Here is a 12,067-nt window from a genome sequence, read left to right as displayed (position 1 = left end):
AGGAGTATGACAACAATTAATTCATTTTTGGGCACCATTTTGATTTGTAATAGCAAAAGAATAGTATTTTCTTTGATGTAGCAACAAAGTTACAAGCTTTGCTACACATAAAACACCCAAAGGAAAATGGGAAGGACCACAGTTAGGGAATAGAATGGAATTTGTCCCAAGTTTATTTAGAGAGGAGAAAGCTCATATGAAGTTGCAAAACTGAAAGTGGGCAAGTCGAATGTGCCAGATAAGATTAAAAAGAGGAACATTTCCCATACCGGGAGTCGAACCCGGGCCGCCTGGGTGAAAACCAGGAATCCTAACCGCTAGACCATATGGGAACTTGATGTATGATCTCCTCTGTAGATTTTCCTCCCACTCCTGCTTTTGGAGGATGTTCTGGACCATGGGCTCTACAAGGAAATAAGATGTTCATTTGCAAACTCTTTCATGTGCTAATATCACTTGTTAACATGCAATTCAACTGCAATAATGCAGAGGTAAATAAGTAGAGGAAAATTACTACTTAACACCTCATTTATGACTCATAATTACATAGTAGATGAGGTTGAAAAAAGACATAGGTCCATCAAGTTCAACCTATGCTAAATTAGACAACAGATACTTTATCCTCTATCTATACTTACTTATTGATCCAGAGGATGGCAAACAAAAAATCCCAGAGTCATATCATCCAATGATATCTCATAAGGGGAAAAATAAATTCCTTCTTGACTCCAAGAATTGGCAATCGGATTAATCCCTGGATCAACATCCTTCCCATGTATACTTATTTGGTATATCCCTGTATACCTTTCCCATCTAAAAAGATGTCCAACCTTTTTTTGAACAAATCTATTGTATCTGCCACTCTAAGCAGTTTTTTTTCCAGAACTGAAATAGTTTGAGACAATTGACCAGCATTGTCCTTATTGTGTCAACAATTCCAATTACAAAAAGTGTAGCTGAAGCCCGAAGTGACAAAAAATTATTTTGCTCAACTACAAAAATTAGAGATAAATAGTGTCCAGCATCTATTTTCTATTACAAAATACTGAACTTTTTAAAACTTTGCAAACTGATGTCTAAAGGCCCCCCAAAAATCTAATTGACAAGTATAACAAAACACACAATACTTGCAGGCTCTTATTTAGTTATCAATAGTATACTATAGATCACTTTATGGTGCATTCACACTCTTGTTTAGACATCATCTTTAGTCTATCACCTCCACTCCTATTGGTTGCCATCCACTCTATGTCTTTAAAATGTCAACCTCTTAATAGCTCAATGATGTATATATTATATATGTAAAAAATAATCAAAACCTACAAGGTTTAATTTAGTTATGTCGTATGACATAGATCACCTTATGGCCCATTCACTCTTTTTTGTCTAGACAACATCTTTAGCCTATCACCTCCTCTCCTGTTGGATGCCGAATTTCAAACCTCTTGGAAAAGTATCATGAATAGGCAATAACTGTATTGAGAAAATATACAACTCTTATGTCATTTGCCATTAACAGCTACATTCTATTAGAAACACCAAAGGAGTATGACAAGAATTAATTCATTTTTGGGCACCATTTTGATTTGTAATAGCAAAAGAATAGTATTTTCTTTGATGTAGCAACAAAGTTACAAGCTTTGCTACACATAAAACACCCAAAGGAAAATGGGAAGGACCACAGTTAGGGAATAGAATGGAATTTGTCCCAAGTTTATTTAGAGAGGAGAAAGCTCATATGAAGTTGCAAAACTGAAAGTGGGCAAGTCGAATGTGCCAGATAAGATTAAAAAGAGGAACATTTCCCATACCGGGAGTCGAACCCGGGCCGCCTGGGTGAAAACCAGGAATCCTAACCGCTAGACCATATGGGAACTTGCAGTACAATATCCTCTGTAGATTTTCCTCCCACTCCTGCTTTTGGAGGATGTTCTGGACCATGGGCTCTACAAGGAAATAAGATGTTCATTTGCAAACTCTTTCATGTGCTAATATCACTTGTTAACATGCAATTCAACTGCAATAATGCAGAGGTAAATAACTAGAGGAAAATTACTACTTAACACCTCATTTATGACTCATAATTACATAGTAGATGAGGTTGAAAAAAGACATAGGTCCATCAAATTCAACCTATGCTAAATTAGACAACAGATACTTTATCCTCTATCTATACTTACTTATTGATCCAGAGGATGGCAAACAAAAAATCCCAGAGTCATATCATCCAATGATATCTCATAAGGGGAAAAATAAATTCCTTCCTGACTCCAAGAATTGGCAATCGGATTAATCCCTGGATCAACGTCCTTCCCATGTATACTTATTTGGTATATCCCTGTATACCTTTCCCATCTAAAAAGATGTCCAACCTTTTTTTGAACAAATCTATTGTATCTGCCACTCTAAGCAGTTTTTTTTCCAGAACTGAAATAGTTTGAGACAATTGACCAGCATTGTCCTTATTGTGTCAACAATTCCAATTACAAAAAGTGTAGCTGAAGCCCGAAGTGACAAAAAATTATTTTGCTCAACTACAAAAATTAGAGATAAATAGTGTCCAGCATCTATTTTCTATTACAAAATACTGAACTTTTTAAAACTTTGCAAACTGATGTCTAAAGGCCCCCCAAAAATCTAATTGACAAGTATAACAAAACACACAATACTTGCAGGCTCTTATTTAGTTATCAATAGTATACTATAGATCACTTTATGGTGCATTCACACTCTTGTTTAGACATCATCTTTAGTCTATCACCACCTCTCCTATTGGTTGTCATCCACTCTATGTCTTTAAAATGTCAAGCTCTTAATAGCTCAATGATGTATATATTATATATGTAAAAAATAATCAAAACCTACAAGGTTTAATTTAGTTATGTCGTATGACATAGATCACCTTATGGCCCATTCACTCTTTTTTGTCTAGACAACATCTTTAGCCTATCACCTCCTCTCCTGTTGGATGCCGAATTTCAAACCTCTTGGAAAAGTATCATGAATAGGCAATAACTGTATTGAGAAAATATACAACTCTAATGTAATTTGCCATTAACAGCTACATTCTATTAGATTCACCAAAGGAGTATGACAACAATTAATTCATTTTTGGGCACCATTTTGATTTGTAATAGCAAAAGAATAGTATTTTCTTTGATGTAGCAACAAAGTTACAAGCTTTGCTACACATAAAACACCCAAAGGAAAATGGGAAGGACCACAGTTAGGGAATAGAATGGAATTTGTCCCAAGTTTATTTACAGAGGAGAAAGCTCATATGAAGTTGCAAAACTGAAAGTGGGCAAGTCGAATGTGCCAGATAAGATTAAAAAGAGGAACATTTCCCATACCGGGAGTCGAACCCGGGCCGCCTGGGTGAAAACCAGGAATCCTAACCGCTAGACCATATGGGAACTTGCAGTATGATCTCCTCTGTAGATTTTCCTCCCACTCCTGCTTTTGGAGGATGTTCTGGACCATGGGCTCTACAAGGAAATAAGATGTTCATTTGCAAACTCTTTCATGTGCTAATATCACTTGTTAACATGCAATTCAACTGCAATAATGCAGAGGTAAATAAGTAGAGGAAAATTACTACTTAACACCTCATTTATGACTCATAATTACATAGTAGATGAGCTTGAAAAAAGACATAGGTCCATCAAGTTCAACCTATGCTAAATTAGACAACAGATACTTTATCCTCTATCTATACTTACTTATTGATCCAGAGGATGGCAAACAAAAAATCCCAGAGTCATATCATCCAATGATATCTCATAAGGGGAAAAATAAATTCCTTCTTGACTCCAAGAATTGGCAATCGGATTAATCCCTGGATCAACATCCTTCCCATGTATACTTATTTGGTATATCCCTGTATACCTTTCCCATCTAAAAAGATGTCCAACCTTTTTTTGAACAAATCTATTGTATCTGCCACTCTAAGCAGTTTTTTTTCCAGAACTGAAATAGTTTGAGACAATTGACCAGCATTGTCCTTATTGTGTCAACAATTCCAATTACAAAAAGTGTAGCTGAAGCCCGAAGTGACAAAAAATTATTTTGCTCAACTACAAAAATTAGAGATAAATAGTGTCCAGCATCTATTTTCTATTACAAAATACTGAACTTTTTAAAACTTTGCAAACTGATGTCTAAAGGCCCCCCAAAAATCTAATTGACAAGTATAACAAAACACACAATACTTGCAGGCTCTTATTTAGTTATCAATAGTATACTATAGATCACTTTATGGTGCATTCACACTCTTGTTTAGACATCATCTTTAGTCTATCACCTCCACTCCTATTGGTTGTCATCCACTCTATGTCTTTAAAATGTCAAGCTCTTAATAGCTCAATGATGTATATATTATATATGTAAAAAATAATCAAAACCTACAAGGTTTAATTTAGTTATGTGGTATGACATAGATCACCTTATGGCCCATTCACTCTTTTTTGTCTAGACAACATCTTTAGCCTATCGCCTCCTCTCCTGTTGGATGCCGAATTTCAAACCTCTTGGAAAAGTATCATGAATAGGCAATAACTGTATTGAGAAAATATACAACTCTTATGTCATTTGCCATTAACAGCTACATTCTATTAGATTCACCAAAGGAGTATGACAAGAATTAATTCATTTTTGGGCACCATTTTGATTTGTAATAGCAAAAGAATAGTATTTTCTTTGATGTAGCAACAAAGTTACAAGCTTTGCTACACATAAAACACCCAAAGGAAAATGGGAAGGACCACAGTTAGGGAATAGAATGGAATTTGTCCCAAGTTTATTTACAGAGGAGAAAGCTCATATGAAGTTGCAAAACTGAAAGTGGGCAAGTCGAATGTGCCAGATAAGATTAAAAAGAGGAACATTTCCCATACCGGGAGTCGAACCCGGGCCGCCTGGGTGAAAACCAGGAATCCTAACCGCTAGACCATATGGGAACTTGCAGTATGATCTCCTCTGTAGATTTTCCTCCCACTCCTGCTTTTGGAGGATGTTCTGGACCATGGGCTCTACAAGGAAATAAGATGTTCATTTGCAAACTCTTTCATGTGCTAATATCACTTGTTAACATGCAATTCAACTGCAATATTGCAGAGGTAAATAAGTAGAGGAAAATTACTACTTAACACCTCATTTATGACTCATAATTACATAGTAGATGAGGTTGAAAAAAGACATAGGTCCATCAAGTTCAACCTATGCTAAATTAGACAACAGATACTTTATCCTCTATCTATACTTACTTATTGATCCAGAGGATGGCAAACAAAAAATCCCAGAGTCATATCATCCAATGATATCTCATAAGGGGAAAAATAAATTCCTTCTTGACTCCAAGAATTGGCAATCGGATTAATCCCTGGATCAACATCCTTCCCATGTATACTTATTTGGTATATCCCTGTATACCTTTCCCATCTAAAAAGATGTCCAACCTTTTTTTGAACAAATCTATTGTATCTGCCACTCTAAGCAGTTTTTTTTCCAGAACTGAAATAGTTTGAGACAATTGACCAGCATTGTCCTTATTGTGTCAACAATTCCAATTACAAAAAGTGTAGCTGAAGCCCGAAGTGACAAAAAATTATTTTGCTCAACTACAAAAATTAGAGATAAATAGTGTCCAGCATCTATTTTCTATTACAAAATACTGAACTTTTTAAAACTTTGCAAACTGATGTCTAAAGGCCCCCCAAAAATCTAATTGACAAGTATAACAAAACACACAATACTTGCAGGCTCTTATTTAGTTATCAATAGTATACTATAGATCACTTTATGGAGCATTCACACTCTTGTTTAGACATCATCTTTAGTCTATCACCACCTCTCCTATTGGTTGCCATCCACTCTATGTCTTTAAAATGTCAACCTCTTAATAGCTCAATGATGTATATATTATATATGTAAAAAATAATCAAAACCTACAAGGTTTAATTTAGTTATGTGGTATGACATAGATCAGCGGTGCGCAATCTGTGGGGCGCGACCCCCAGGGGGGGCGCGAGACTGCCGACGGGGGGCGCGGGGTTTACAGAGGCCCCGCGCGCTTCCCGAAGGCACTTAAATTAAGTGCCGGGGGAGCTGCAGGGCCTCTGTAAACCATACTTACCCGTGGCTCCGGCGGCTTCCTCCCGGCGTCGCCATGGCAACGCGGCGTCAAAATGACGCTGCGAGGTCATGTGACGTCACGTTGCTATGGCAACGTGACGTCATTACGCCGGAGCGCGGGTAAGTTGGGGTTGGGGGGGGCGCGGGAGCGAGGGGACAGCCGTCAGGGGGGCGCAGGGAAAAAAGTTTGCGCCCCCCTGACATAGATCACCTTATGGCCCATTCACTCTTTTTTGTCTAGACAACATCTTTAGCCTATCACCTCCTCTCCTGTTGGATGCCGAATTTCAAACCTCTTGGAAAAGTATCATGAATAGGCAATAACTGTATTGAGAAAATATACAACTCTTATGTCATTTGCCATTAACAGCTACATTCTAATAGATTCACCAAAGGAGTATGACAAGAATTAATTCATTTTTGGGCACCATTTTGATTTGTAATAGCAAAAGAATAGTATTTTCTTTGATGTAGCAACAAAGTTTACAAGCTTTGCTACACATAAAACACCCAAAGGAAAATGGGAAGGACCACAGTTAGGGAATAGAATGGAATTTGTCCCAAGTTTATTTACAGAGGAGAAAGCTCATATGAAGTTGCAAAACTGAAAGTGGGCAAGTCGAATGTGCCAGATAAGATTAAAAAGAGGAACACTTGGAGGCGCATGCGCGGCGGGAACGGAGATGGCAGCCTGATTTGAGTGCTCCGATACCCGTCGGCAATAAATAAAGCATTACAACTGCAAAACCCAACAAAAATATCCCTGCACTACGGGACCGGCTAAAGCTAAGATCACAGCAACTACACACATGGCGGCGACTCGCAAAAAAAACAAACAAAAGGTGGATGTACGCACCTATTTCGTGGGGGCAAAGAAGGCAAGAGAGACAGACAGCATGGCGGCCTCCGACTCAGAGTCCGCACCGGAGTTGGAGTCGGCCCCGGACGAGCAGACGGGTGCTTTAAAGAGGGAAATTGCCCAACTCCTCTCTGACCTAAAAACGTTTTTCCGCGGAGAGGTGGACCAGCTAAGGAAGGACATACTGAACATCGGGACACGAACGCACGCCCTGGAGGAGAAAATGGAGGAGTCTTCCCGCTCTCAAAATGTAACAGACACCAGGGTCTCTGCACTAGAGAGAAGGGTGGCAGAGCTGGAAGAACGCCATGAGGACAGCGAGAATCGCGATAGGCGCAATAACCTAAGGGTTAGGGGGATACCGGAGGAGATACTAGACCCCGAAGTGATGCTGAATCGCTGGATGTCCTCCATTATGCCGGGGAAAACGGAAGCAGAGCTGGTCATGGACCGGTGCCACCGTGCATTACGGGCCCGACCGCTTCCTAACAACCCACCCAGAGACATAATTCTGCGTCTGCATCATTTCACCACAAAGGCAGAAATCAGTAAAATTACACGAGCCACCCCAACGGTGAAATTCGAGGGAATAGAAATGGCCATATTTCAAGACATTTCCCCGATTACATTGGCACGGCGCCAGGCCCTCCAGCCAGTTACCAAACTACTAAGGGACAGAAATATAAGGTATAGATGGGCCTTTCCCTTTGCCCTGATCGTGGTGCAAAACGGTCGGTCCCATGTACTAAAACACCTTGCAGACGGCGCTGAGTTCCTGAATAAGTTGAATATACCTCATGATCTCCCACTAGTAGAGGCCCAGGTGGGGCGCCCTCCCAGGCGGATGGAATGGGAAAAGGTGGGCTCACCTAAAGGTCCGCGACAAGCTACCTCAGGATCGCCCAGACCGGCATGAGGGCTTTTTGAGTGGCTCTCCAGCTATGCTGGACACATCAGTTCCTGTTATTAACCCGGTTGAAGTTATCTCCCAGCCAGTGAATACCACTGAGTAATACCCACAAAAGCGACTGACAGTGGGCGACCCCTCTGCCCCCTCTCGATGGGTCCCGACCCAGATGGCCAAGCCCCGGCGGAGGATGCTGGAACAGCCAAGAAGAAAAAAGAAAACAAAAGTGAAGAAAAACATAACACTCACCAAAATGGCGGCCGGAGGCGATCCGCGGGAGAATCTGGAGGAGAGGCGCGGAAACAGAATGGCGGAGGTCAATTGGGCGCGAAAAAGAGAAGCTCCTGCTAGCTCCGCCTTCGGGACACGCCTGCTCCCTCGGCTCACCACGGACTGGAATGCGCACGCAGCCCGGATGATGACAGAGGGCGGTCCCCGGCGAGTCCGTGTCGATCCGGATCTGACGTCAGTGACAGCGCCTGCGGAGCAGGACAAAGATGGCCGCGCACCGGAGCAGCGGGGCAGAGGGTCTGGGGGGAGTCACTGAGAGGGAGGGGGTGTTCCGAGGGGGTTCGCGCATTCCCCCGAGGGGACGAGGGAGAGGGGGGCTAAGCCCGATTAAGATACACAGTTAAGGGTAGTTAAAGAGCTGGACTGCTAACAGTAAACAACCAAAGTCTATAGCACACAGCGGTTCGCAATAAGACACAGAAACAATACGGACCAGCAAATATGTTGTTGAACTTGCAAAACACGGCTATTATTTAGTTGTTCGTTTAAAAAAAATGTTTATGTTGCCGACGGGGGGGCAGATGCCTGTCCTCTTCCCTACCTGTTGGCATGTGCCTCTGGGGCTGGACTGTGGCCTTAAGCCACAGGTCAGTCAAAGACCAGGGGATCCGCAGTCTGGAGTCTCCCCCTCAATCCCGGATGGGAAGGTGGGATCATCCGGAATATGTGCGGCATCCCCAGGCAGTTAACCACAGGTCAAATAAGACCAAGATGGTTTCCCTTGTATGTTCTACAAGGATTTATGTTCCCTGTCACTCCCCTATGTGTTTTCCTCCCCATCCCACAGGTATCCCAAAAGGAAGCAGCTCGGCAGACGGAGGGCAGCAGTACCGCTCCCGACACCGGCAGAAAAGACAAGACAAGGGTAGGAAACAAACACAGCACACCCGCAAGGTCTCACTACATAAACACCTATGGCATTGACATTTATATCACAGAATGTTAAGGGATTCAACTCCCCTCAAAAGCGTAGAATCGCCTTTGCTGAATTTAAACGCAGGAAAACAGATGTTTTATTCCTACAAGAGACGCACTACTGCTCGAGAAAAAACCCGGGGTTCATAGATAAACATTTTAGGAAGTTCTATCTAGCCTCAGCTAAGGAAAAAAAAAAAGGGGTAGCCATTCTACTCCACAACAGAGTCCCATTTGAGATGGAAAAAATAAAACGAGACCCAGGCGGTCGATATATTATATTGGTGGGCACATTGCAACAATGTAGAGTAACACTGGCGTGCATATATGCCCCATGTGAAAAAGACCCTAAATTCTTCACAGAGTTCTTCCTTAAGCTGCAGCAATGGGCTTCCGGCAATATAATATTAGCGGGAGATTTCAATAAGGTCTTAGACCCTCGAATAGACAGGTCCCCTAGAAGGGAGAAAATGCGACAAGCAGGGACGACGGGGTTGATGGAGGGGCTGAGACGGCTGTGTCTGGTAGACATATGGCGGGAACAGCACCCAGGTGACCGTTTGTTTACATTCTATTCACACCCCCATGACAGCTATAGCAGGCTAGACCACTTCTTTGTGTCGAGCAGAGTGGTCCCACAAATCACCGGCACCTTAATTCATGACATTTCATGGTCGGACCATGCATCAATTGAGCTAAAATGCACGCAAATTAGATCGGTTAGCCCGGGAGCAAACTGGAAATTAAACGAGTCCCTAATAAAGATACCGGAATTGGCACAGATAGTCAAAGACGAGATTAGACAATTTTTTGTCATGAACGCAGGTACAGTGGAATCTCACACTATACTGTGGGAGGCTCACAAGGCCACAATGCGTGGAACGCTCATTAGTCTCGCAGCAAGGCGAAAAAGACAGAGGGAATCGAAATTGTCACAACTATACAAGAGGTTACATGAGCTCTCCACACTACATAGCCGATCAGGTGGAGAAGACATTCTTAAGGAGTTGAAGGATGTAAGGATAGAACTTAACCTCCTCCTCACATCCCAGGCCGAGAGGGACATTAGCTGGACCAAGAGGAAATTTTTTGAGAAAGCCAACAAACCGGATACTATGCTAGCCAACAGGATTCGCAATAGGCAACCAAACTATAACATACAGGCCATCAAAACCAAATCGGGGGAATTGACCTCCAACCCCAAACGTATAGTGGAAGAGTTTAGACTTTACTATGAACAGCTTTATAATGGGGAGAAGGTGATACACAATTCCAAAACAAGCAAATTATTACAGACCTTCCTAAAAGAGGCAGCCTTACCTAGGCTGAGCAGAATGGAGAGCGAGGCAATCCAGGCTGATTTCACTCTGGAGGAACTGACCGCGGTTATCAAAAACCTCAAACCCTCTAAGGCCCCAGGCCCAGATGGGTTTTCCAATTTATACTACAAGAAATACATAGGGGTTCTAGCACCGCACATGCTCAAGTTATTTAACGGAGTCTTGGCGGGGGAACCCTTCTCAGACCAGATGCTCCAGGCGTCGATATCTATAATCCATAAACAGGACAAAGATCCTACAAACTGTCAAAGCTATAGGCCGATATCATTAATCAATTCGGACGTTAAGATATATTCCAAATTGCTGGCCAACAGATTGAGCGCAATCATGCCAAGGCTTATCCACCCGGACCAAGTTGGCTTTATTAGCAATAGACAAGCGGCCGACAATACTAGAAGAATCATAGATATCATTAACTTTATCAATGTCAACGGGATCCGAGGTGTAGTATTAAGTTTAGACGCAGAGAAGGCCTTTGACAGGATTGACTGGCCATTCATGGAGTCCACGCTTGAAGCATTCGGGTTTAGAGGTAAAATTCTAGGGGCTATAAACGCATTATACACAACCCCGACCGCCAAGGTGGTCCATCAAGGATTCCCGTCAGAGCTGTTTAAAATCAAAAGCGGGACCAGACAGGGCTGCCCACTCTCGCCCTTGTTGTTTGCCCTATGCATGGAACCGCTAGCGGCGCACATACGTCGCAACCCGGATATTGCCGGCATTCAAATTCAATCCCAAGAGCACAAAATCGCTCTGTATGCAGATGACATTATCCTGTCTCTGACGAAACCGCTTACCTCGCTGCCCAATCTGTTTGCTCTACTGGACGCATTTGGCAGAATCTCCGGATTTAAGATAAATCAATCTAAGTCGGAGGCACTGAACCTAAATGTTCCAAAGGAGACGGAGAAATTAATAGAGATCAACTTTCAGTTTAAATGGCAGCCCAAGGCGATAAAGTATTTAGGAATATACCTAACTAAACATAACTCCAATCTTTATCAGGAGAATTATCCGAGACTCCTAAGAGCCCTCACAAAAGAACTAAAAGATTGGTCTGCATATGGGATATCTTGGATTGGCAGAATTTACTGTGTGAAAATGAACCTCCTCCCTAGGATACTCTATCTGTTCCAAACACTTCCGATACCCGTAGTGAGATCAGACATTAAGGAACTGCAGAACGCAGTTACAAAGTTCATCTGGAAGAATAAAAAGCCACGGGTAAAAATGTCAATTATGCAAAGACCTAAGGAAACTGGAGGCTTAGCAGTACCGAGTGTGATGGCCTATTATAAAGCAGCACAACTATGCCAAATCACTCAATGGCATGGTGATCCGGAGCAGAGGCGATGGGTGGCACTGGAGAGGGAGGTCTGCGCCCCGCTCGAGCTTAAAGATATACTGTGGTATCCTAAACCCAGACTAAAAGATATGCAGAACTCGCTGCCCTCGGTGCATAACTCCCTATCGGTCTGGGAAGCGGCCAAAAGTAATCACACATTAACCTCAAAACATTCTTTAATGACCCCCCTATACGGAAATCCAGACTTTGCTCCAGGGCTGATAGGTAGGAACTACACTCTCTGGCAAAATTTGGGGCTGAGAAGGCTTAAGGAC

The 12,067-nt window shown here is 42.2% G+C and overlaps 4 non-coding genes across 4 annotated transcripts; all 4 read right to left on the bottom strand.

The window, feature by feature from the left end:
* Positions 1-260: 260 nt before the first annotated feature.
* TRNAE-UUC (transfer RNA glutamic acid (anticodon UUC)) lies at positions 261-332 on the bottom strand. Its single transcript has one exon. It is a non-coding gene; the product is annotated as a tRNA-Glu (tRNA).
* Positions 333-1,802: 1,470 nt separating this feature from the next.
* TRNAE-UUC (transfer RNA glutamic acid (anticodon UUC)) lies at positions 1,803-1,874 on the bottom strand. The gene has a single exon. It is a non-coding gene; the product is annotated as a tRNA-Glu (tRNA).
* A 1,470-nt stretch (positions 1,875-3,344) lies between these two features.
* TRNAE-UUC (transfer RNA glutamic acid (anticodon UUC)) lies at positions 3,345-3,416 on the bottom strand. Its single transcript has one exon. It is a non-coding gene; the product is annotated as a tRNA-Glu (tRNA).
* Positions 3,417-4,886: 1,470 nt separating this feature from the next.
* Positions 4,887-4,958, bottom strand: TRNAE-UUC (transfer RNA glutamic acid (anticodon UUC)). Its single transcript has one exon. It is a non-coding gene; the product is annotated as a tRNA-Glu (tRNA).
* Positions 4,959-12,067: the final 7,109 nt, after the last annotated feature.

The sequence above is a fragment of the Ascaphus truei genome, chromosome 19, assembly GCF_040206685.1.
Source record: "Ascaphus truei isolate aAscTru1 chromosome 19, aAscTru1.hap1, whole genome shotgun sequence".
Lineage (NCBI taxonomy): Eukaryota > Metazoa > Chordata > Amphibia > Anura > Ascaphidae > Ascaphus > Ascaphus truei.
Note: the sequence above shows the minus strand (reverse complement) of the source record. Positions and strands in the feature narration are given on the sequence as shown.